The sequence below is a fragment of the Oncorhynchus mykiss genome, chromosome 22 (genome assembly GCF_057628025.1).
Source record: "Oncorhynchus mykiss isolate SJ-2025 chromosome 22, ASM5762802v1, whole genome shotgun sequence".
Classification (NCBI taxonomy): domain Eukaryota; kingdom Metazoa; phylum Chordata; class Actinopteri; order Salmoniformes; family Salmonidae; genus Oncorhynchus; species Oncorhynchus mykiss.
In genome coordinates, this window is record NC_143043.1 from 46,049,316 (window position 1) to 46,076,971 (window position 27,656).

General features: G+C 41.7%; 1 protein-coding gene across 1 annotated transcript in view; it reads right to left on the reverse strand.

The window, feature by feature from the left end:
* LOC110501878 (ly6/PLAUR domain-containing protein 6) overlaps positions 1–24,397 on the reverse strand; it is a 38,174-nt gene extending 13,777 nt beyond the window's left edge. Inside the window, exon 1 of the mRNA XM_036959327.2 lies at positions 24,161–24,397. The gene's annotated coding sequence lies outside the window, so the exon portion shown is untranslated. The remainder of the gene's footprint in view (positions 1–24,160) is intronic.
* Between the last annotated feature and the right edge of the window lie 3,259 nt (positions 24,398–27,656).

Here is a 27,656-nt window from a genome sequence, read left to right on the forward strand (position 1 = left end):
AATTCATGAGGAGAAAGACCCCTTTGGCATTGACTCAGCTTTCTACACAATGTGGTCTTTATTGATGGTCTGTGGTCTGCTGGTGATGGTCTGTGATGTGATCGCTATGAACCTGAAGACCAGGAGAAGAGACCAGTCTTCTCAAAAGAGCAGGAGGGTAGCAGCCCAGCCTTATGGAATGCCTGAAATATTATTGATTTGTTATTATACACGTCATGAGAGGGAAATTTGATTTAATCAAAAGTTATTCCGGAAGGCTTATGGAATGAAGTTATTCCGGAAGGCTTATGGAATGAAGTTATTCCGGAAGGCTTATGGAATGAAGTTATTCCGGAAGGCTTATGGAATGAAGTTATTCCGGAAGGCTTATGGAATGAAGTTATTCCGGAAGGCTTATGGAATGAAGTTATTCCGGAAGGCTTATGGAATGAAGTTATTCCGGAAGGCTTATGGAATGAAGTTATTCCGGAAGGCTTATGGAATGAAGTTATTCCGGAAGGCTTATGGAATGAAGTTATTCCGGAAGGCTTATGGAATGAAGTTATTCCGGAAGGCTTATGGAATGAAGTTATTCCGGAAGGCTTATGGAATGAAGTTATTCCGGAAGGCTTATGGAATGCCTGTGGCTGTCTGTCTTCAAAGCCTGAGGCATTGTGACGTACAGTAGGGTGACTGCCATTGGATAGACGTATCAAGACAAGGCTTGTCCATCAACCCCGAGGGAAATGTAGGGGTTGGCTGGTGTAATTGTGTTCTCCTCACCCTGAGAAAGACCTTGGGCCATTCTGTCAGAGAGAGAGAGAGCTGACAGGGATACAGAAGAGAGCCTTGTCAGGGGACAGCCCTGTGGTTGTTTTTTATTCTTTAAACAAAGATTGAAACCATTTATGCATTTGTCACATACAGTTGAATCAAGGTATGGAGGTACAAGACACAGAGAGGGGTTCAAAGCAAACTGATTAAGAAACTGTATTTGAGTAAGAAATTGTATTTGGCTCATTCCTAAGATCAATACAAACAAGAAACAACAACAAATACATTCCACTTAACTTCACATTCAGTTCAATTTAATCTGGTAAAATCTGACACCCCCAGTCATAAATCAAACGGATTCTTATTAGAAGATTTACCTCTGAGCCTCACTGGGTAATTTTAGGATTAGCTCTCAAAGTCAGGTGACCCAAACTGAGCAGTGAATTCACCAAACCAAATCAGATATTTCTCACAAATGGCAGCAAACTCCTTGAGACATTACACTTTAAAGTCTCCTGTAAGCCATCTTTTATACATCCCATTGGCTCTTCAGTTAACCGGTGATGTCATTAAGGACAGGCGTACAAAAACCATTAGCGCTTCTGTCGCCCAGGGCGACCAGGCCGCTGTGGTTGGGGGGGTGATAAAGAACTTTAATGTATTTAACCAAGCAGCACCATCTAAGAACACAGCCAAACCACAACCTTCTACTCTGGATTTATAAGCTTTAATATTTGACATTGTTATATCAAAGCTGCTAAACCAAGTTTACTGTGGATTAGGATTTGTATTGTGTATGAGCCTAGAGGCAGGTAGCTAAAGTAACATGGGCCAAAGAAATCTAAAAGACTAAGGAAATGATCTTTATCTTATTGACGCACTGTTTGATTTTCAGCATACCAAAACAAAACATCTTTCATTTTCTGGGCTCTGGCTCATAGCGTACTGCGAGTGTTTTCCCTTCTTTACGGCAAGCTGTTGTTGGAAAGATACGATACGTTTGTTTATCTTATCATGTTAAATCAGATTCTTTTTTTAACTAATGACCCAGAGCAAATATTTTCATTTTAGTCTGAGCTATTGGCAGGGTACCTGATTTATAAACACAACAGAACCTTTTGGTGTAGGGATGTTTCTGTGACAGAGAAGATGAGGGCTGGAGGTTGTGGTTGTGCTCGAAATTGTCATATGAAATATAATAAAGCCTTATGGGAATGCAGAAACCATCGTAATACTCAATGTAAGTCCGCAATAATGGATTTGATTTGAATAGATTAAGCAATAACTAAGAGCACAAAACGTTCCAACAGAGCCATCACGACGGCAGAGCCATCACGACGGCAGAGCCATCACGACGGCAGAGCCCTCACGACGGCAGAGCCCTCACGACGGCAGAGCCCTCACGACGGCAGGGCCATCACGACGGCAGGGCCATCACGACGGCAGGGCCATCACGACGAGAACAAGTGTGTTCAGACAACTGATATGTAATAGCAGAACACTTTATATATACAAGTAACTGCCATAATAAAGGAAACACTTCAGTAAATGAAGGATACAGATTATATTGAAAGCAGGAGCTTCCACACCGGTGGGGTTCCTGAGTTAATTAAGCAATAAATATCCCATCATGCTTAGGGTCATGTATAAAAACACCCAGTCGCCCATTATTTTGACTACCATGGTTAGAAGAAATGATCTCAGTGACTATGAAAGAGGGGTCTGAAAGAAGCTTAGGGGGTTTAAAGAGTGTGTGTGTGTGTGTGTGTGTCTCAGTCACCAGATCTCAACCCAACTGAACACTTATGGGAGATTCTGGAGCGGCACCTGAGACAGCGTTTTCCAACACCATCAACAAAACACTGAATTATGGAATTTATTGTGGGAGAATGGTGTCACATCTCTCCAATAGAGTTCCAGACACTTGTAGAATATATGTCAAGGAGCATTGAAGCTGTTCTTGTTCATGTTGGCCCAACAACCAATTAAGACACTTTATGTTAGTGTTTCCTTTATTTTGGCAGTTACCTGCAGGTTGTCAAAGTTATCAGAAAAAAAGGGGAATTCAAAAATATTCCTGCATTTGCTGAACAGTGGCATTCAAGCCTGAACTAATCTCTACAATCACACAGGACTCTTCCCTTCAGCAGCACACTAACCTGACTGCAGAGAACCATGTAGGATAATTTGTTAAGGTAAAGTACGTCAAGCCCCAAACGATAACAGCCCATCAGGTAAGAGTGCTCTCGAGCCAAATGTTCTTTACCATTTGGCCATCAGATTTGCCCCCAATGCTCCTTATAAGACACATCCCTGCACTCTATACTACTCTGTAAACTGGTCATCTCTGTGTACCCGTCACAAGACCCACTGGTTGATGCTTATTTATAAAACCCTCTTAGGCTTCACTCCCCCCTATCTGAGATATCTACTGCAGCCCTCATCCTCCACATACAACACCCGTTCTGCCAGTCACATTCTGTTAAAGGTCCCCAAAGCACACACATCCCTGGGTCGCTCCTCTTTTCAGTTCGCCGCAGCTAGTTCTAGTTTCAGTTCGCTGCAGACTGGAACGAGCTGCAACAAACACTCAAACTGGACAGTTTTATCTCAATCTCTTCATTCAAAGACTCAATCATGGACACTCTTACTCACACTTTGTGTGATGTATTGTTGTCTCTACCTTCTTGCCCTATGTGCTGTTGTCTGTGCTCAATAATGTTTGTACCATGTTTAGCGCTGCTACCATGTTGTGTTGCTACCATGCTGTGTTGTCATGTGTTGCTGCCTTGCTATGTTGTTGTCTTAGGTCTCTCTTTATGTAGTGTTGTGTTGTCTCTCTCGTCGTGATGTGTGTTTCGTCCTATATTATTATTTTCATTTGAATCCCAGCCCCCATCCCCCGCAGGGGGCCTTTTGACTATTGGTAGGCCGTCATTGTAAATAAGAATGTGTTCTTTAACTGACTTGCCAAGTTAAATAAATGTTAAATAAAAAAACACAAATAAAATCAGGGTTTGCCATTTGAATGCTACTAAAACATGTTGTTGACTGTGTTACAGTAACTGTGAGTACGATAACATGAGTATTGGCAACGCTTCACTGCAAACTGTCAAGGGAAGTCATGAGGGATGGTTGGTCGAGTAGTTTCTTTAGAAAACGACTTGTTTACATTCAACACCAGAATCAGTGCCGCTCAACTACACTTGTTCATTACAGCTCTCCTGTATACACATACATCGTGTAATGCAATTTCTACTTTCAATTTGATGCCAGGAAAACCAACACCCACCTATTTATTGAGCTAAGCATCACAAAACAAGAAACACAAAACAACATATACAGGCTATGCAGAGTCACCGCCCTATGTAACACACCTCCTGGCCCGCTGGACACTGGGCTGTGGCACTCTGTCGCCACCCTGGACTGCATTGACTTTCCTCCCAGAGATGTTATCATGGTTGAAGGTCCACAGTGTATTCAGGCAGAGACCAAAGAGAGAGGTGTACATATCAACCAGCGGCAACCCTGACCCATTTCCTGTTTCGGTCTGTCAACAGGGTAGACATTAGCAACTACTGTAGCAGGTAGACAGACACATACATGAAGCAATATTGACAGTACAGTAAACTGTCGACACACTAGAGGAAAAAAACGACCAATAGAAGTATGAAGTCTGACAAAAGTTCAAATACTTTTACTTAATCAGTTTGAGAGATGTGGTAAACACTAACTTGAAACCATTTTACTTACCTAAACTTTATGCCAACAGACACATTCTTGCATGACCTTACAGTATAAGCTCTAGGGCAAAGGGCTTTCTTTGTCAGGAGTTTCTTGACCACGAAGTCTGTCTTAGAACACGTATTTAGAAAATACCAGCATTCCAGACCTCCCCCATTTGGAGTGAAGTGATTACCTAATTCCATTATTTCCCCAGATGGAATCACTTTCTCAGTAGCACATTAAGTCCTTAGAGGACTGTTGAGGTTCTAAAACAAGCCAGAGAAACCGTTGACTCGCCACAGAACTGATGAGGCAGATCAGATGTGTGTTTCTGATAGACTAAACTCTGCCTGAACCTCTACAACTCTGGGGAATACAAAAGAATAGCTCCTATATGAATGAGGAGAAAGCTAACGGACACAACCCCACAGGCATCCCATTGACATGGGTAGTGGGGACAAGGGTCTGGTTTCAACCTTCAGGTCTCCACACAGAAGCCTGTGGACATCTTCTTTACCTCCATCTCTCTGCAAGGAGTCTAGATTTACATGTTACATGCTAATGTTTCTGTGTTGGGAGGTGACACTGTGACCTTGTCAGCAGGTGCCTGGCCTGATAAAGACCCCTCCCACTAGGACTGGGACTAACAAATAGACCAGATTCGAACAGAAATTGAGAAGGATTGAGAAAGACACAGGGCGACTAACAACATAGTTTATCTACAAAGGTCAAATGGATAACGGAATTACAAAGGAATTGCCTACAAATTGAGATAAAAATGACCACTAGCTAAAAGCTTCCCACAAACTATGGGTGTTTGCAAAAATAGATTTAAAATGGCATTTGATGTCGGTCTTCGTCTGTTTTGAGATCAGCACTAGGAATTTCTTTAACAGAGCTTCCTCTTCGATTAATTCATTAATAATCTTAACTAGAGGTCGAACGATTATGATTTTTCAACGCCGATACCGATTATTGGAGGACCAAAAAATATCGATTAATCGGACGATTTTTATATATATATATATATTTGTAATAATGACAATTACAACAATACTGAAATAACACTTTTATTTTAACTTAATATAATACATCAACAAAATCAATTTAGTCTAAAATAAATAATGAAACATGTTCAAATTGGTTTAAATAATGCAAAAACAAAGTGTTGGAGGAGTAAAAGTGCAATATGAGCCATGTAAAAAAACTAACGTTTCAGTTCCTTGCTCAGAACATGAGAACATATGAAAGCTGGTGGTTCCTTTTAACATGAGTCTTCAATATTCCCAGGTAAAAAGTTTTAGGTTGTAGTTATTATAGGAATTATAGGACTATTTCTCTCTATACCATTTGTGTTTCATATACCTTTGACTATTGGATGTTCTTATAGGCACTATAGTATTGCCAGCATAATCTTTGGAGTTGATAGGCTTGAAGTCATAAACAGCGCAATGCTTGAAGCATTGTGAAGAGCTGCTGGCAAATGCAGGAAAGTGCTGTTTGAATGAATGCTTACGAGCCTGCTGGTGCCCACCACCACTCAGTCAGACTGCTCTATCAAATATTAAATCATAGACTTAATTATAATATAATAACACACAGAAATACGAGCCTTGGGTTAATAAAATGGTAAAGTCCGGAAACTATCATTTTGAAAACAAACCGTTTATTCTTTCAGTGAAATACAGAACCTTTCCATATTTTATCTAACGGGCGGCAACCCTAAGTCTAAATATTGCTGTTACATTGCACAACCTTCAACGTTGTGTCATAATTATGTAAAATTCTGGCAAATTAATTACGGTCTTTGTTAAGAAAAAATGATCTTCACACAGTTCGCAACGAGCCAGGCGCAGCCCAAACTGCTGCATATACCCTGACTCAGCTTGCACAGAACGCAACAGAAGTGTCACAATTTCCCTAGTTAAAATAAATTAATGTTAGCAGGCAATATTAACTAAATATGCAGGTTTAAAAATATATACTTGTGTATTGATTAGGTACATTGGTGCAACGACAGGGCTTTTTTTCACGAATGCGCTTGTTAACTCAAGTAGGCTGTGATTCAATGATAAATTAACAGGCACCGCATCGATTATATGCAACGCAGGACAAGTTAGATAAACTAGTAATATCATCAACCATGTGTAGTTAACTAGTGATTATGTTAAGATTGATTGTTTTTTACAAGATAAGTTTAATGCTGGCTAGCACCTTACCTTGGCTCCTTGCTGCACTCGCATAACAGGTAGTCAGCCTGCCACGCAGTCTCCTCATGGAGTGCAATGTAATCGGCCATGAACGGTGTCCAAAAATACCGATTAGCGATTGTTATGAAATCGTCCCTAATTAATTGGCCATTCTGATTAATCGGTCGACCTCTAATCTTAACATGCCATCTGAGATAAGCATCGATCCTTGGTCAAACAGAGAGCATTAAAAAAATATTTAAAAAATATATGAGAAACATTTTAATAAGTCATAATAATTAATAGATGGTTGAGAAGGGCAACCTTTCAGTCAGGAAATTCTTGGAGTAGAAGTTCAATGGCACCACCCTCCCTTAACCTCTGCCAGGTCATCTGCCATTAACTACACTTGTCATGAAAACCTTCATACCTGCCACCTGCTGGCAGGAAGCTGTGGTCAATTGTTTGTATAAGGTTGGAATGTTCCCTTTTGTTTAACAGGTCTGACGGCAGGGGCTGATACACTGTTGGTTGGCGGATCGCACAGCCGTAGAGGTTATCACTGTTGGAGAAGAAGAGGAGGAACCCACGGTCTCATTTCTTAGGTCTCATTTATTTACCTGTGTAGTATTTTTCACTCTCTCTTTATCCATTCCACCACACGGACAGGACGAATCTCACTCTGAGGTGACAGGTTAAAGGTCAAAGCATCACACTCCAGCCTTTAAAACATTTTAGAGCGGTTGCATTTCCCCAAACCTCTCCCTTTTAGTTTTTCACCAAAACAAGTGGCTGGTCGGAGCAACAGATCACAGACTCGGGATTGTGGCTTTAAATGCAAATGCATAGGAAAAAGGTGTGTGTCTAGGAGTGCCTTACGCTTAATTAGCCTGATGTGAGAGGTCAATAGGGAAGCAATGAACCAAAGTGGCCCTTCATCCTTATAAGGTCCCTCTCAGTGCCCCTCATGGCCCAAGGGGAGTAGTGAATAACTCCAGGTGGTTGTGGACATTGGAGGAGGGAAACATTAACACCACTCATAAACAAACAAACCCCATTCATCACACAACCTTAGTGAAATGTATTCTCTAGTTGCAGATCCACATACTGTAAGAAACAGAATGACATTTGCCTTGCCTCCGTACACCTGGACACACTGTCATCCCATCCCATTCTCCTTTCAGATATGTTGCCAAAGTCAGACCTCACGTTAATATTACTTCAGATATAAAAATCCAAACCCCAACCCAAAACGTTTAGGTTCCGTGCCTGAGCCTTGTGGGTGAGAGCAGTAGAGACCCTTTCTGTAATGCTGCCAGCATTGTAAGGCAACGTGTGGACCGCAACACCATCTCCTGGGCTGAGCAACGACCTGTGAACTGTGGTTCCTCCCTTCTGACTGAGCAGCAGAAATGCAAATCACCAGGAGTCTTGTGACTCCGAGAACTGGTCTGATCAGATTCAGTAAGGGAGGGAGGAATGGAGAAGGTAGGGAGGGAGGGGGGAGAGAAGGAGGGGAGAGTGGTAAGGTAGTACCTGCAAGCTTTTCTTCCTGTGCTGTGTGCCTTTTACATTTGTGCACATTTCAACCGCGTTGGACCCAGGGAACAGAAGGGAATAAAATACGATAAACGTTATTATTATAGCATAATAAGACCCAGTGTTATGTTACCGTAGGAGGGGTTTGCCTGAACTTGCCTTCTCTGCTGAAAAAAAAAGCTCAACAAATCTATGCAGTATGAAGACCTTTTGTCCCATAACAAATCCAATTATGCTATTCTCTCAGAGCGATTCAGAGTAACAAAGTAAAGCTGATTAAACGCAGGGCTGACATCCACAGTCGAGACAAACCCCCATTGATCCAAAAGAGCCAGAACAATGCTTCACCAACCACCATCTCTCTTGTCATTTGCCATATGGCAGCAGCCAACGATGCCCCAGCCCCTTGGTAGCCTACCCACAAACCCCGGGGTTGCATTCCACATGGCACCCAGTATTCCCGATAACATTTACATATTTTGCATTACTTGTCTCATATATACTGTATTCTATCCTATTCTACTGTATCTTATTCTATGCCACTCTGACTTCACTCGTCTATGTATTTATATATTCTTAATTCCATTCCATTACTTGAGATTTTTGTGTAATGTTGTGAATTGTTAGATATTACTGCGCCGTTGGAGCTAGAAACACAAGCATATCGATACACCCGCAATAACATCTGCTAAACGCACTGACAAATAAAATGTATACAGTGCACTACTTTTGACCAGGGCTTATAGAGCTCCGGTCAAAAGTAGGACACTATATAGGGAATAGGGTGCCATTTGGGACGCAGATTGGGAGTCAGATCGGATCAGAATCACTGGCTGCTTCATTGAAATCCTACATGCGACCAGCACAAACCTAATTCAGCAGTTTTCTTTTGAAGTGCTCCAGGTCAGTTGTATAACTTTCTAATCCCCATCTCGACCGCTTGGCGCCTACGAAGACCCAGAGGATTAGCCATGTAGCTGGTACTCATGGAGGGAGCAGGCTGCTGGCTACAGCCTACAAATGCCATGGCCAGGAATAAAGGGTGTCCACTCTACAATAATGATACAGCGGAATGTCGCCTGCCTTGGCCTTGACATGGGATCTGCCTAGGTACTCCTTTTAAACCAGACTTAAGTCACATGATGATAGACACAAGCTATGAGATATGCAGATTTACCACAGTAGGGTGAAACTGTCTGGGCCTGTAATAAAAGAGAGTGTCAGGAAAGAGACACATTATATAATGAAGACTTAATTAGGATTGTATGGCTCAACAGTTTGGCAATATAGTCATTATAGTCAATGCCTGTTTGTGTTGGTGTATACAGTTTATTAGGTACACCACCCTGTTCACGAAAATGGTTTGCTCCTTTTCGAACCATATAAAGCAGGCATTGAGGCATTCAGTTACTGTTCAATTGAACGTTAGCCTGGGCAAAACGAGTGACCTAAGCAACTTTGAGTATGGTCTGATGGTGGGTGCTGGGCGCGCAGGTTCCAGTATCTCAGAAATGGCTGACCTCCTGGGCTTTTCACACACGACAGTGTCTAGGGTTTACAGAGAATGGTGCGGCAGACAAAAGACCTTCAGTCATCGGAAGTCCTGTGGGGGAAAACAGCTTGTTGATGAGAGGTCGAAGGAGAATGGCAAGAATCACGCAAGTTAACAGGCGGAATACAACAGGCAAATAACGGCGCAGTACAACAGTGGTGGGCAGAACGGCATCTAGGAACGCACAACTCGTCAGTCCTTGTCACGGATGGGCTATTGCAGCAGACGACCACACCAAGTTCCACTCCTATCAGCTAAAAACAAGAAGAATCAGCTCCAGTGGGCACACAATCACCAACACTGGACAATTGAGGAGAGAAAAAACATTGCCTGGTCCGACGAATCCCAGTTCCTGTTGTCAGGATTTGGCATAAGCAGCATGAGTCCATGGCCCCATCCTGCCTGGTGTTAATGGTACAGGCTGGAGGCAGTGGTTTAATGGTGTGAGGAATGTTTTCCTGGCACACGTTAGGTCCCTTGATTCCAATTGAGCAACGTTTCCATGCCCCGAAGAATTCAGGCTGGTCTGGAGGCAAAGGTGTGTCCGACCCGGTACTAGATGGGTGTACCTAATAAACTGTTCCATTCAATTGCTAGTGAGTAGGCTAGTTATATACTTTAGAAGACAAGACACCACTCCATTTAAAGGAGCAGGGAACTTTCAACTGTGGAGTTAATGTTTTAGGGCCTTCTAGAAAATAAAAGAATGCTCCAAGTGCAATGCGATCAAAGCTTCATTTACTTTTAACTAGAGGTCGACCGATTTATCGGAAATGTCCGATTAATTAGGGCCGATTTCAAGTTTTCATAACAATCGGAAATCGGTATTTATGGACACCGATTTGTCAGATTTTTTAAACATTTCTTATTATTATTTTTTTTCACACCTTTATTTAATCTGTATTTAACTAGGCAAGTCAGTTAAGAACACATTCTTATTTTCAATGACGGCCTAGGTGGGTTAACTGCCTCGTTCAGGGGCAGAACGACAGATTTTTACCTTGTCAGCTCGGGGGATTCAATCTTGCAACCTCACAGTTAACTTGTCCAACGCTCTAACCACCTGATTACATTGCGCTCCACGAGGAGACTGCCTTTTACGCGAATGCAGTAAGCCAGGATAAGTTGCTAGCTAGCATTAAACTTATCTTATAAAAAACAATCAATCACTCATAATCACTAGTTAACTACACATGGTTGATGATATTACTAGTTTATCTAGCATGTCCTGCGTTACATATAATCGATACGGTGCGCATCGTTGCTCCAATGTGTACCTAACCATAAACATCAATGCCTTTCTTAAAATCAATACACAGAAGTATATATTTTTAAACCTGCATATTTAGCTAAAAGAAATCCAGGTTAGCAGGCAATATTAAAAACAAAACGAGACATGACCTTTTTCAAGGTCAGTCTCGCAAAAAGACGCATTCTTGCGTTCTAACTACCCGCTATTCAAAGCGTTCTGAACAAATTAAGGGAATTGTTCACAAACATTGGCACATCCTAAAATCCGATGATAGTCTCGGTAATGTGTTTTCGGACCTTCCCTTGGTCGTATTCTCGCGGGGCAGAAATCTCAGAGACCAATTGGTAAACTCTGATTTACCACCCCAAGATATTCCTGAACAACGTCTATTTGTGCCCCTACTGGATGGAAATTACAAATGTAATGGCTGTGCTCAATGCAATGGCACTTATAAATGTAGATCCTTCAAACACCCACAAACAGGGAAATCGATCCCAATCAAAGGTGTTATTACGTGCTCCACTAAGGCAGTTATTTATCTTATAACTTGTTCTTGTGGTAAAAATTATGTAGGTAAAAAAAAAGCGAAAGTATTAAAAGTACGTATCTCAGAGCATCGTAGCACCATTAGGTGTAAAAACTTTACTTATCCACTTGCGGCCCACTTCTTGGAGACAGGCCACTCGATTTTGTCTCTGCGTTATATTGTCATCGAACATGTCACCCTCCCTAGGAGAGGGGGTGACCTTGATAATTTATTGTTAAAACGAGAGGCTGCCTGGATCTTTAATTTAAAGACCCTTGCGCCCTTCGGTCTCAACGTAGACTTTGATCTGAAGCCATTCTTGTGATTATTGTGACTTTGCCATTGTAATTGTGTGTAAACTTGTATAGTCAAATTAATCTACGATCGTATGCTATCCATTTGTTTGTATGCTGTTCTTTGTATGACATTTTAATATTTGATTATTAACCAATGATATTAGGCCACTCCTGGTCATGATTACAGACACCTGTGTCTTTTGACACTATATAAACGAGTCATCCCGCAGTGTTTGTGATTATACCCTGATGAAGACAGCTTGGCTGTTGAAACGTTGGTATTACATTTTTTGCATCTGAGCTCCAAGAGTGTGCGGCTCTCTTTTATTTTATTTAGCAGGCAATATTAACCAGGTGAAATTGTGTCACTTCTCTTGCGTTCATTGCACGCAGAGTCAGTGTATATGCAACAGCTTGGGCCGCCTAATTTGCCAGACTTTTACGTAATTATGACATAACATTAAAGGTTGTGCAATGTAACAGGAATATTTAGACTTATGGATGCCACCCGTTAGATAAAATACGGAACGGTTCTGTATTTCACTGAAAGAATAAACATCTTGTTTTTGAGATGATAGTTTCCGGATGCGACCATATTAATGACCTAAGGCTTGTATTTCTGTGTGTTATCATGTTATAACTAAGTCTATGATTTGATAGAGCAGTCTGACTGAGCGATGGTAGGCAGAAGCAGGCTCGTAATCATTCATTCGAACAGCACTTTCGTGCGTTTGCCAGCAGCTGTTTATGACTTCAAGCCTATCAACTCCCGAGATTGGGCTGGTGTAACCAATGTGAAATAGCTAGCTAGTTAGCGGGGTGCACGCTAATAGCGTTTCAAACGTCACTTGCTCTGAGACTTGGAGTAGTTGTTCCCCTTGCTCTGCAAGGGCCGCGGCTTTTGTGTAGCGATGGGTAACACTGCTTCGAGGGTGGCTGTTTTAATTGTGTTCCTGGTGGGATGGAATGGGATGGAAGCTATACTGTTACACTGGCAATACTAAAGTGCCTATAAGAAAATCCAATAGTCAAAGGTTAATGAAATACAAATGGTATAGAGAGAAATAGTCCTATAATTGCTATAATAACTACAACCTAAAACTTCTTACCTGGGAATATTGAAGACTCATGTTAAAAGGAACCACCAGCTTTCATATGTTCTCATGTTCTGAGCAAGGAACTTAAACGTTAGCTTTCTTACATTGCACATATTGCACTTTTACTTTCTTCTCCAACACTTTGTTTTTGCATTATTTAAACCAAATTGAACATGTTTCATTATTTATTTGAATCTAAATTGATTTTATTGATGTATTATATTAAGTTAAAATAAGTGTTCATTCAGTATTGTTGTAATTGTCATTATTACAAATAAATGTAAAAAAAAAAGAAGAATCGGCCGATTAATCGGTATCGGCTTTTTTTGTGTCCATTAATCGGTATCGGCGTTGAAAAATCATAATCGGTCGACCTCTACTTTTAACTTCATCCCATTAAAATATGATCAGTATTTATTGAAGCATTTAGGCCTACATAAATCACATTAACTCAAATGCTGTCGTGACATCACACAACAAAGACCAGGCGAGCACTCCTCTTAATCACAGGGTCATTTCCCAAATGTCTAAATAACGACCTTTATCCCGACATTCTGTGTTTTCTGGCCTGTAGCTGTAGCTTTTTTTTTTCTCAAACAAAGCTTGTAAAATTTGCCTGTATTTGGCTGTCCTTTAGTATTGAATCATGTTTACGACCTAACCTATGAATATGAAAACAGTAAATATATTATGATCATTAAAAAAAAGACACGTTCATTTCAAAGCAAACATGAGCAGGATTAAACAAAGTTCTATAGAAATGTGAACATTGATCATAACATCAAAAGAGGGTTAAACAGAATACTTTTTAATATCTCACATGTGACTGGGGTTTGGTGGGAAACAGAGGGGCTGAGGTGGGGGGTGATGTACCCCGTAACAGCTGTAGAAGGTTCGGACACAGCTGTAGAAGGTTCGGACACAGCTGTAGAAGGTTCAGACACAGCTGTAGAAGGTTCGGACACAGCTGTAGAAGGTTCGGACACAGCTGTAGAAGGTTCAGACACAGCTGTAGAAGGTTCGGACACAGCTGTAGAAGGTTCGGACACAGCTGTAGAAGGTTCGGACACAGCTGTAGAAGGTTCGGACACAGCTGTAGAAGGTTCGGACACAGCTGTAGAAGGTTCGGACACAGCTGTAGAAGGTTCGGACACAGCTGTAGAAGGTTCGGACACAGCTGTAGAAGGTTCGGACACAGCTGTAGAAGGTTCGGACACAGCTGTAGAAGGTTCGGACACAGCTGTAGAAGGTTCGGACACAGCTGTAGAAGGTTCGGAGAGAGGGTCTGCACCTGATCCCTGTGAACTTGATGGCAACATGAAGCCATGGGTCCAGTTGAAGTCAACATAGGAGCTAATTGGGATTTATCCCTTTTGTTTAAATAGAGGTACAGTACACAGGACGGGACAAACCTCCCTGCTCAGTGACAAAATCATTTTACACCACATGTGCCGGGATTGGACAGGTGACTTTAAAGGTTTAATGAGGAAAGCTCCTCTTTGGTGTTCCCCAGGTGGATGAATAAATGTACAGTACAGTGTTATTGCTGAACAGCTATAAAACTGGACTGGTTCTGATTTTGTTTGAGATTGATTGAACATTTGAGGCCAACAGTGCTGAGGCTGGGCCTGCAGTAACGAGACAGACGACAAGACCCATATAAACAACCCGTCAACTGTTGATAAAAGACAGTTGGCACCCCCCCTAAATATATTGTTATTTTTTACTGCTGCTCTTTAACTACTTATTACTTTTATCTCTTATTCTTATCCATATTTTGTTTAAACTGCACTGTTGGTTAGGGGCTCGTAAGTAAGCATTTCACTGTAAGGTCTACACCTGTTGTATTCGGCCCATGTGACTAATACAATTTGATTTGATCTTTCCAACCAGAACTCAACAAATCTCTGCTTCTCCGATTTACTCCATAGCAGCCCGTGGAAGTGACACTGAAGTTACAGGAGATCTTACAGGTCTGCTCGCCTTGTGACGATCTCATTTCTCTCAGTAAATATGAGACCACATTTGAACATGAACTCCTTTCTTCCCAACAACAGAGTCTGTCAAAAAAAAAGCACACAATTAGACACAGTGCTTCAGCTTTAAACAATATGTTCTGTAAAGGCCTGACTTCAAAGTCGGAATGACTGGCCACTTCGTTTGGAAGAAAATGACCATGTAACCTGAGGAAAATTGGACTGATCGACTCACAGTCAGAAAATATCGTTTCAAGCGTTCAATTGAAGATGGGCTTAGGTCTTAGACAACTACAAAACAATGTTGAATGTTACATTTTACTATTGGAAATGCTCAGGTCATGGAAGGGAATTATTATTTTACTCATGGGAAGAACAACTGTGATTATTGTAGTATATCCAAGCTTAGGAATTCAATAAACAGAATGTAAAACAGGAAATGGCTTAATAGAAAGGAAATGAATGATCCTTTAATTTATTTGACTGAGTTTTATTGCTTGCTTTCCGTTTGCATGCCAGAAAAATGGGTAACTTTGCAGAAAAAAACCCCATGGATACTCCTAGTACTAGTACAAAGCATGATTTATGCATAAGACACCATCCAATCACATTCATGGCATAAAAGTGCTGAACTTCAAAGAAATATCATCAAACGACATTTCTCAAGAGACGTGCTTGTATCTCTGGTTGTGGATAGAAGAACCGTGCCCCTTTACGCTCTGTTCCATTCAAAGGGTTGAGCAGGGTGCCGAACTTGCCTGCACACTAAAATGGAGGTTAATCAGCGGTTCTTCATACTTCACTGCAATGCAAATGAACACCGCAACACTCTGTGATGAGAAAATACACAGCATGAAACCACCCAGATATCAAAACACAGAAAATTCATATCAGTTGAATATTTAGGATCTGCCACTCGGTCGATACAGCAGATTATGGTAATCAAGCATCCTTAACCCCAATATACCAGGACAATAAAATACAGCAGAATATGGTAATCAAGCATCCTTAACCCCAATATACCAGGACAATAAGAGACAGCAGGTTCACCCCAAGATGGAAGCCTCTTCCAGGCACACAGTGGCTTGAGGGATACGGTGTGGACAAATCAAATACATCTGTTTTCACGAAACCATTCGGAAAGATGCCAAGGGGTGGTAATTAGAATCAAAATCTGAAACTGAACTGGATTCTACAAGGACACACCCCTCTGCAGCCATGGGAAATCCTAGGAAAACCCTGCCAGAGGTTTTCTGTTAACTAATATACTGACTACACACACGTGCGTCCGCCATCGCGGTCATGACTACGCAGGTTAAAATACCATGTGTATGTGACCAATAACATTTGATTTGATTTGATTTGGTGATTTGTAGAATTATTACCCGGAGTCAAACAAAATCATGTGTTTCTCTTGTCCGATGATTAATCCACAGACAAAAAAAGTAAACCTAGTTAGTTTTTAGTTAATACTTATAATTATAAACTGCCCTGAATGCTGATTGGCTGACAGCCAAGGCGTTTGACAAAACATTTATTTTTACTGCTCTAATTACATTGGTAACCAGTTTATAATAGTTTATAATAAGGAACCTCAGGGGTTTGTGATATATGGCCAATATTCCACGGCTAAGTGGCTATGGGCTGTGTCCAGGCACTCTGTATTGCGTTGTGCTTGAAAACAGCCCCTAGCCGTGGTAAATTGGCCTATATACCACACCCCCTTGGGTATTATTGCTTAATTAAAGGGTGTCTACCCACGCTGCCCAGTGTGGGTGAGAACGCGCTTTGGTAATTACATTTCCCTTCCTTATGTTATAAAATACATTTCACCAGGACAAATAGGATTATGTTCTGATTATGTTCTGAATCGTCCAGTGGGGTCTTTCTCTCACATATCATTAACATTAAATCCAAAAAGTCAGATTTCATAATATATCCTACATTATAACCTGGGTGGTTCGAGCCTTGAATACATTTTGTAGTCGAGTTGTTCCCGCGGGTCGCAAAAAAACAAAATTAGAATGAGACGACCTGATGAGGATAAAGTCTTTGAAAATAAACAGCTTGGTACACGCTCAGTGCTCTGTTTGACATTTCATACAGGTACGCTTGTTTTTGTGCAAAATGAAAAATATGAACGTCTCAAAATCACCATCCCTCTTCCCTCTTATATTGTTTTATGTCCTGAAGGAAGATGAGTTCGACAGGAAAGTGAGCCGGTCAGGTAGCTAGTAGCCCAGAATCAAGCCGACACTATTAGAAAAAAGGGTTCCAAAAGGATTATTCAGCTGTCCCCATAGGAGGCCTCTTTGTGGTTCCAGGTACAGCCCTTTTTGGTTCCATGTAGAACCCTCTGTGGAAAGGGTTCTAAATGGAACTCAAAGGGGTTCTACCTGGAACCAAAAGGGTTCTACCTGGAACCAAAAAGGGTTCTTCAAATGGTTATATTATGAGGACAGCCAAAGAGCCCTTTGAGGTTCTAGATAGTGCCCTTTTTCCAGAAAAATGTAGCTGACACGATGCAGTTTTCCTGATTTCAAACCACTTTTTTTTCTCTGGCCTCCATTGATTTAGTCACCCTAATTCTGGCCATTCACAAAGATAAAAACTCACAAGGATAAAAACTGATTATGATAACAGACTGATTATAACAGACATGAGGTTTGGACCATTGGGTTTCTTATGCACACAGCCATGCCCTTATGATTCCACTAGATGTTAGAAGGGTTTCTACCCTGCAGTACGGAGCGTTGGAGCAGTGACCGAACAGATACATCTGGTCGTAAAAGTCATCCATGCGGTTAAACTTCCACAAACTTTGCCGAATAATTCCCAGAGAGCAGCATTATTAGTATGTCAGACTACAGGAATATACATCAGCTAAAGGGAACCACATAATCTACAGTAATTGTTGGTTAACACGCGTAGGCTACAGATTACAATTAAAGTACTGTCCTCAAAAATACAGTAACCGTGTGCATAATTTGATTGAGAATAATCAAAAGAGCCATCTTAAACCTGATTGGACTAATTTGTGAATGTTCTGAGTATTACAGATGCCGGATCATAGCTCGGAACTCAGATCTCGACCACCACTTACCTCCACTTTGAGCTGTGACCCAATTGAACATCATGGCGATGACAAGTGTGCACCTTTGATTTGAGAGGACTGTGTGAGGGCAGCTGAGAAGTTCCTGAGTCTCCTTGTGGAGTATTTCTGTATACTGTCTTTCAGTCCAGAGAGAGAAAGAGAGAACACAAACATACCACACAGAGTCCCAGGACAGCAACACAATTACACCCAACAAAATCAGGAGAAAACAAAAAGATAATTACTTGACACATTGGAAAGAATTAACAAAAAAACAGAGCAAACTAGAACGCTATGTGGCTCCAAACAGAGAGTACACAGTTGCAGAATACCTGACCACTGTGACTGACCCAAACTTAAGGAAAGCTTTGACTATGTACAGACTCAGTGAGCATAGCCTTTCTATTGAGAAAGGCCGCCGCAGGCAAAACTGGCTCTCAAGAGAAGACAGGCTATGTGCACACTGCCACAAAATGAGGTGGAAACTGAGCTGCACTTCCTAACCTCCTGTCAAATAAATGTATGACCATACTAGAGACATACATTTCCCTCAAATTACACAGACCCACAAAGAATTAAAAAACAAATCCAAATTTGATAAACTCCCATACCTTTTGGTTGAAATACCAGTGTGTCATCACAGCAGGAAGATTTGTGACCTGTTGCCACAAGAAAAGGGCAACCAGTGAAGAACAAACACCATTGTAAATACAACCCATATTTATGTTTATTTATTTTCACTTTTGTACTTTAACAATTTGTACATCGTTACAACACTGTATATATACATAATGTGACATTTGAAATGTCTTTAGTCTTTTGGAACTTGTGTGATTGTAATGTTTACTGTTCACTTTTTATAGTTTATTTCATATTTGTTTATCTATTTCACTTGCTTTGGCAATGCAAACATGTTTCCCATGCCAATAAAGACCCTTGAAATGAATTGAAAGAGAGAAAGAGAGATCAGAGAGAGAGGAGAGAGAGAGACCTATCCTAACCAAATATATATATGTGTGTGTGTGTGTGTGTGTGTGTGTGTGTGTGTGTGTGTGTGTGTGTGTGTGTGTGTGTGTGTGTGTGTGTGTGTGTGTGTGTGTGTGTGTGTGTCTATAAAAAAAGGGAGACAGAAAGACATGGCTACCCAAAGAGGAGGGTCTATGTGGTCACTGCACGACTTGGGAGGTAGAGACAGATGGTGCACTTTCCCTCTACTGTGGTAAATACTCCTCAATATGATCATATTTTTTCAAGAAATATCTAAATCAATTCCCAACTCCTGTCCATTTACTAATGACATATAGCTGGGAATTATTCTGGGTGAGGGAGGATCAGCAAATATTACAAAATGTACACCGCCCTATAGGACTCCCAATCACAGCCAGATGTGATAGAGCCTGGATTTGAACCAGGGATTGATGCCTCTTGCACTGAGATGCATTGCCTTAGACCGCTGCGCCACTCAGGAGCCCTTGTATGTATGTATATCATTGCCATAACCTGAGGGACATCCCATGACCAGTAATTCCCTGAAGTATTTACATTGTATTTAACTTACTAGTGGAACCATCATCATGTTGTTGTTTATTTATATTTACATTGTATATAACTGACAGTAATACATAGTGGAACCATCATTCATGTTGTTGTTTATTTATTAGCTATTATTTATTTTTATAATCGTATTTTCTTTAATTACATTTATCGAGCGAAGATTACAGAATACAACACCAGTAGTGTTATATCCTGTATACATGATTATATGTACTATTATTACTACTACTGAAATGAACTAGATTTCATTATACTTACTGCATTGTACTTTATTTACTGAAATACTGTACCACTATACTGCTTTGGCAATATCTACAAATTGTATTTCATGCCAATTAAGCAATCTGAATTCAAATTCAAGAGAGGGAGGAGGAGAAAACAGACAGAGAGAGCAAGAGAAGCAGAGAGCAGAGAGAGAGAGCAGAGAGAGAGAGCAGAGAGAGAGAGCAGAGAGAGAGAGCAGAGAGAGCGAAAGAGAGAGAGGACAGAGCGAGACAGAGAGAGAGAGAGAGAGAGAGAGAGAGAGAGAGAGAGAGAGAGAGAGAGAGCAGAGGGAGAAGGCGAGAGCAGAGGGAGAAGGAGAGATCAGAGGGAGCGAGAGAGAGAGAGAGAGAGACAGAGACAGAGGGAGAAGGAGAGAGCAGAGGGAGGGAGCGAGAGAGAGAGAGAGAGAGAGCAGAGGGAGAAGGCGAGAGCAAAGGGAGAAGGAGAGAGCAGAGGGAGCGAGAGAGAGAGCAGAGGGAGCGAGAGAGAGAGAGAGAGAGAGAGAGAGAGAGAGAAGGAGAGAGCAGAGGGAGAAGGAGAGAGCAGAGGGAGCGAGAGAGAGAGCAGAGGGAGCGAGAGAGAGAGAGAGAGAGAGAGAGAGAGAGAGAGAGGAGAGGGAGAAGGAGAGAGCAGAGGGAGAAGGAGAGAGCATAGGGAGAAGGAGAGAGCTGAGAGAGGAGTGAGCTGAGAGAGAAGGAGAGAGCTGAGAGAGAAGGAGAGTGCTGAGAGAGAAGGAGAGTGCAGATAGAGCTGGAGAGCGCAAGAAGGAGAGAGAGAGAGTGAAAGAGAGAGAGCGAAAGAGAGTGAAAGAGAAAGAGCGAAAGAGAGTAAAAGAGAGAAGAGAGCAGAGAGAAAGAGAGAGAGAGAGAGAGAGAGAGAGGGCGAGGGAGAGAAGAGAGAGAGAGAGAGAGAGAGGGCGAGGGAGAGAAGAGAGAGAGAGAGAGAGAAGCCTGCAACAGGAAAAGATAGAGCTTGACCCTTATAAAAAAGTTGGACATTAACTTTATGAAAGGATGTGTGAAACATTTCATAAGGCGCATTCCCTTTAGAAGTAAACGCCATATTCAATACTATAGACTATATGTCTGTCAAAGGCTATACTAAAGGCCCGATGTCTGTTAGTAAAAATGGAAAACTGAAATTTCTTTATCTGTCTGCTGATTAACTACCAGACATGCTCTGGTCTGCCATCCAGGTCTACACCAGGAAACAGGGTGGCATATTCCACCACGACTTCCTGTGTCAGTGCGTTCTCTCTCTCTCGCACGCACTATCACCATTCTCATGTTTTTTTCTCCAATAGCATCTCGTTCCTGGGGCTAAATTACTGCAGCTAACTCAGATACTGTAAACGGCAGGCAGAACCAATTTATCACTGAGAAAACAGTCAACACAGCATTCTAGCAAGACCAACACAGAGTTGAAAGCACTTAGAGTATACTTTAACAGGCCTAGTTTATCATGTGTTTGAAAGCAAAAAGGGACGGACGAAAGACCATCAGGCACGTTACACAAGCCATCCATCAACCTGGCAGGGAGGCTCAACAGCAGACCTGTCTGTCCCAGGACATAACTGAGTGAGGGTTCCTACAGCAGTCCATTACCATCCTCCACCAGCACCATACCTGCATCTTCCAGCCAGGTAACAGCCCCCATCCCCCATCCCCCTGCCAGGAGCCACCGAGGATAACGACCAGACAGCCTGCATCTTGCCTCCACATCCTTGTTGTTATTAACCACGTCTCAAATTACACCCGGGGGTGTCTCACCGTCCCCCATTCCTGGTCCATCACACCGCCACCTACAACTACACCCCCCCCCCCCCCCCCCAGGTGGCACATCTGTCTCTGCCCAGCCGCAGCGCCACGTTGACTGGTGATGATGTCACAATGGGTGACCGGGAGCACTTTCCACCAGAACACCACATAATGGACTGTGTCCAAGCTAATGAGGAGGAATAGTGTGGACAGAGGAATAGTATGGACAGAGGAATAATGTAGATAGAAGAATAGTGCAGATAGAGGAATAGGGTGGATAGAGGAATAGTATGGACAGAGGAATAATGTAGATAGAAGAATAACTGCCTTAATTTTGCTGGACCCCAGGAAGAGTACCTGCTGCCTTGGCAGGAACTAATGGGGATCCATAATAAATACAAATACAACATTAGGGCACTATGAAGGGAATAGGGTGCTCTTTGGGACGCATCCTCCGTTTACTGGAGGACCTTTCATCTCAGATGGTTCTTCACACTGAATTAAACACACTTATCCTCTATTCTGATGACATATCAGTTAATTTACTCCTCTATTCTGATCACATATCAGTTCATTTACTCCTCTATTCTGATCACATATCAGTTCATTTACTCCTGTTATTCTGATCACATATCAGTTCATTTACTCCTCTTATTCTGATCACATATAAGTTCATTTACTCCTCTTATTCTGATCACATATCAGTTCATTTACTCCTCTATTCTGATCACATATCAGTTCATTTACTCCTCTATTCTGATCACATATCAGTTCATAAGTAAGGTCGTTGTCGGTGATGACGTGCTAGGGATTTCAACTAGTTGCACAGATTGTCTAGAAGTGTATCGGTGTCCTTATCTAACCTTTGACACAGATGAAACCCCAGGGAAAATATCATACCCGGTGATAAAGTGGTCTATGCTACTATAGGAAGACAACAACATCTCATAGTTTCCCTTCTAAAATCTGCGTATTTTGGATAAACGTCTATTTTTGACACATTAATTCTGCTTTTTTGCAGGGTTCATTCCATGTGTTGACAGGGTTAAAACAGAGGCAACTCAAAAGGTTAACAGTTTAGTTTGGTTTGGGGAAGGGCTTTAAAAAAGTATTATAAAAAAACAACTCGCTATTACCATCAAGTACTCTCACGGCTTGCTAGATCATTGTGAACTGCAGTGGCACAGTGGTCTGAGCAGCGCACTTCGGCTCTGAGCATCACGAGCTCGTACCCAGTGTTGGCCAATCGTTTTCCTTTTTTTTTGTGTGTGAGTGCTGAGCAGGACGTTCTCAGGACCTTTTCAAACGTCCGAAATCAAAGTATATTTCTAGTGATCAGGCTGAGGAGGGACCCTCTTGTCATCAACAGACATTTTTCTCTGACCACCAGATTTTAGTGGCACTCATACATGGCATAAATGGGTACAGGGATGCACAGCAAAGTGATCTGAGCCAACCTGACAGGACTACCACCACAGTATGAGCACTCAGAGGGGAGCAGCCTAGCAGGAGGAAGGAGGAGGGAGGAGGAGGGAGCAGGGGTGACCAGGGGGGAGTAACCTCTGACTGCAGAATATGGAGCAACGAGAGACCACTCCCAAACAGATGCACTAAAATCCACATAGCAACAGCAGCAACCCCCCCGTGAACAAAGCCCCCTTCTCTCCACCACTGAGGGTGTTACGAACAACCTCTGGCCTCCGTGGATACATCTGTCTGGGGGTAGGGAAAACACTGTACATGGACAAGACAAGGGTATGGGAGCCTCCATGCTCATGTTAGTCTACATTAACATCCATTGCAATATTGAACAGTGGATCAGGACCCTGTAATACTGACCAAACGTGTGAAATTGAAGCTGCACGCATGGCATAGCACTGCACACAGAGGGTGGTATGTATTTAGTACAATCTGATAGGGGTGTGTTCTGTTCCAAATGGAGCTCATAGTTTCTACTCCTTGAATTAACCAACCTCTTGATTTAGGAATATAACACCTACAAAACGTAGAAATGTCATTATTGTGTAATAATAACAGTAACTAGTAATATGTAGCCTAATAATTATCTTGTGGAGAATCAAACAGTCCTCTTTTGTTCAGGGAGTATCATTTGTTAATATCAAACACGAAAACAGATTTTCAAATATATTTCACATTATAATCAATTTGAACGTCTCATTTTACTCAAATGACAGGCTACATTTTCTCCACCCATATAGGAAGTATTATTCATATAGTCATTAGATCATATTTTCTCTCTCTATTCTGGTTATCATGTTATAGTCCTGACTCCTGACACAGGAGGATGGGGGTCAAAGTGGGTCAACAAGAAGCGCATTACTACAGAAACTCAACACAAAAACATTACGCACTACATATAGTATCATATTGCACTCGGTTTTTCTATTCCTGTTGTACTATGCATTTTCTTTCTCAAATAATGAATCATGTAAATGTATCCAAAGCCTACTTGATGGGGGGGGGGGCTCCGTTCGCATTATATGCAACGGCATAGCCACTCGTATTGTCGCTTATTGATCCCATGTGTATTTGCGGTTCCTAAATAAACGAAACACTTTACTCACCAGGAATTCCTCCTGCAGCCTTCAAACTTCGCCTCGGGTCCAAGCTTTAGAATAGTCCAAAAACAAACATACACTCCTCCGTTTGTTAGCTTTTCGCGTTAGGTCGGTGTATTCGCTACGGATGTGACTCTTTGAACGTCTTTGAAATGGAATAGGCTGCATTAGGTGACGGGTTATTGGGATGATTTGCAACGCCGATCCTATCAGAGGTTGCGGGAGGCGTGTTCAGTACCGGCTGGGACGGTCCCAATAGGCTGCGCACCTCGATATTAGGAATACATTGAATTGAGGTAGACAGACAACACAAATTTCACTTATCCCTTATTCTTCCAGTAAAGTAATATTGCTGTCGTCTTTGAAGTGCAAACAATACTTTTCTTTCAAAAATATAGGCCAATCCACATTTCTGTGTCCATCTTCTCCAGTTTGTCGGCAACATCAGAACTTGAGTGAAGGCTATTGTTCATTACAGCCACATTAGCATGTCAATTTCATTTTAAATTGTGTATTTTACTATTGATTAAAAAAAACGTTGATGACTCATTATTTTGTGGATCAAATCAAAGATCCAATTCAATCCAAAATTGTTCGATGGGATTGAGGTCAGGGCTCTGTGCAGGCCAGTAAAGTTCTTCCACACCAATCTCGACAAACCATTTCTGTATGGACCTTGCTTTGTGGACTGGGGCATTGTCATGCTGAAACAGGAAAGGACCTTCCCCAAACTGTTGCCACAAAGTTGGAAGCATAGAATTGTCTAGAATGTCATTGCATGCTGTAATGTTAAGATTTCCCTTCCCTGGAACTAGCCCGAACCATGAAAAACAGCTACAGACCATTATTCCTCCTCCACCAAACGTTCTACTGCCGATGTTTGTCTATGGAGATTGCATGGCTGTATGCTAGATGTTATACACCTGTCTTCAACGGGTGTGGCTGAAATAGCCGAATCCACTAACTTGAAGGGGTGTCCACATACTTTTGTATATATAGTGTATGTACATATACTGTAGGTAGTGGTCAATTGACTAGGCGACAGGATAGATAATAAACAGTAGCAGCAGCGTATGTGATGAGTCCAAAGAGTTAGTGCAAAGAGGGTCATTGCAGATAGTCCAGGTAGCTATTTGGTAGTCTGATGGCTCGGGGGTAGAAGCTGTTCAGGGTCCTGTTGGTTTCAGACTTGGTGCATCTGTACAAAGAGAACAGTCTGTGACTTGGGCGGCTGGAGTCTTTGACAATTCTTAGGTCCTTCCTCTGACACCGTCTGGCATAGATGTATTGGATGGTAGGGAGCTCGGCCCCAGTGATGTACTGGGCCATATGCACTGCCCTCTGTAGCTCCTTGCGGTTGGATGCCAAACTAAGCCTTACTAAGCGGTGATGCAGCCAGTCAATATACTCTCAATGATGTAGCTGTAGAACTTGTTGAGGATCTGAGGGCCAATGACACATATTTTCAGCCTCATGAGGTGGAAGAGGCGCTGACGTGCCCTCTTCACAACTGTGTGGGTGTCTGTGGACCATGTTAATTATTGAGTGATGTGGACACTGAGGAACTTGAAGCTCTCGGCCCGCTCCATTACCGCCCCGTCGATGTGGATGGGGGCGTGCTCTGCTCTCCATTTCCTGTAGTTACCGATCAGCTCCCTCCACTGGTCGAACTTTAATAGGAGGGAGAGCAAACAAACAAAACATCACTCATGCTTATAAGACTACTTACAGGGTAGGCTAACACTTTAAAAAAAATGTTTTACAGTGCGTGTGTTTGTTCTTGTGTGAATGCAGCTGTGTGTGTGTCAGGGTTGGAGTCAATTCGAATTGAAGGCAGTCAATTGAGGAAGTGATTTGAATTTAATTGAAAAAAAAGCCAAAATGTACTTTCTGAACTGACTGACTTAATTTCAAATTGACCCCAACCCTGGTGTGTGTGTGTGTGTGTGTGTGTGTGTGTGCGTGTGCGCGTGTGCGTGTGTGTGTGTGCATACGATAACTGTTGAACGACAGGTAGGCCTATTTGACATTTGATGACACTTCACAGTACCAACATGTACTAACACTGTAGGCCTGTATGCGAATCGACGCTATAACAGATTTACCACAGAGACATAAATGGGGGCATGATTTACGTGCTGATTATGTATTTTAAAGATCTCCGCTTCCTTTGCTGAAACCAAATGGGAGGGTTGCTCGCTCTTGATAAGTAAATAAATCAAGGACACATTAAACGATCTGCCTAAAGTTACACCTCAAATGGAATGTGCCCAGGTTCTACTGTATGTCTGGATGTTGAGTTTGATTTGTGTTGTGCGGATCTGAGAGTCAGCGGAACGGAACTGCTTGTGGATGAAAGTCATGTTATTTGGTGGAAGCGTTGATAGATATATGGCTGGTGCATTGTCCCATGAGGAGAGAAGGGATCCTTTTCTCTGGTGCTTCTTGTGATCTCGGTCTAGTCTTAACTCTAGAGTTAAGAGTTCTGTTGTTATTAGTAAATGTTGGGATTCAGCTGTTGAACGGTTTTGAAGCAGGCTTTCCAGCTCAACTATTATTTGTTTATCTTGTATAAGGGCAATTATTATGTAATTAATACATTGTTTAAAACATGAATTCATCATTATATTTCAAATCACGGCTTCAAGATTTTTTTTCAAATTTGATCACGTTCAGGGCGGGCGGCCTTTGATTTGCATACGTTTTATCAAGAGACCTCCTGTGTGTTCACGCGCTTGCCGGTTCACAATTTTTTGGGGTGTTATGGTAAAGAAAAGACCAGAGACAACTCATGAGTTTCAATTTTGGGGAAGCTTATAATTTAGCCTACCATTTCTACCGATCTGTGTGCCAGTTGAGATTATTTTATATGCGCATTTTCGTGGAACAGTTTAATTTCAATAATAACATTTTCGTTTCTCAAATTTATTGTCCCATGGTTAATCATAAAAATCTGAATTAAAAAAATATAAAATATAAATGTTAAAATGTAACTCTGGCGATAGCACCAGCCTCTGCCATATTGACTCTTTGATAGATTACACTGTGATCCATTGGCGGCTAAAGAAATGAGCGCATGGAACTCAGAGATAGCCTATAATAGGCAGTAGGCCTGTAACTTCCATCATCAACTAAGTAAAATACATAGGCCTAAAGCCTTCATATATCCTAATGAAAATAAGATTTCTTTCAAATTATCATGAATCTCTCTACTCCGCATGTCTGCCTAGAATTTCTTGCACCTGTAAGCTCGGGACAGACAGCTGTTTTTTTGTGACGTTTCCACTGGATATACGAGATCATCAGATCCTGATTCTGTATGTTTCTCTTTCACATCGAGGCTTGGCGATTATCGAGGCCGGGAGAGTATGTTGAAAATATGTTTCAAATACTGTGAAGAACAATTATTATTCACAAAGGATGTAAAAAAAAATGTAAAGACTTCCTGTGTGAGGTGAAAAAAAAAGAATGATTAGTGGTGGGCGTGGTGAGTTAAGACAAT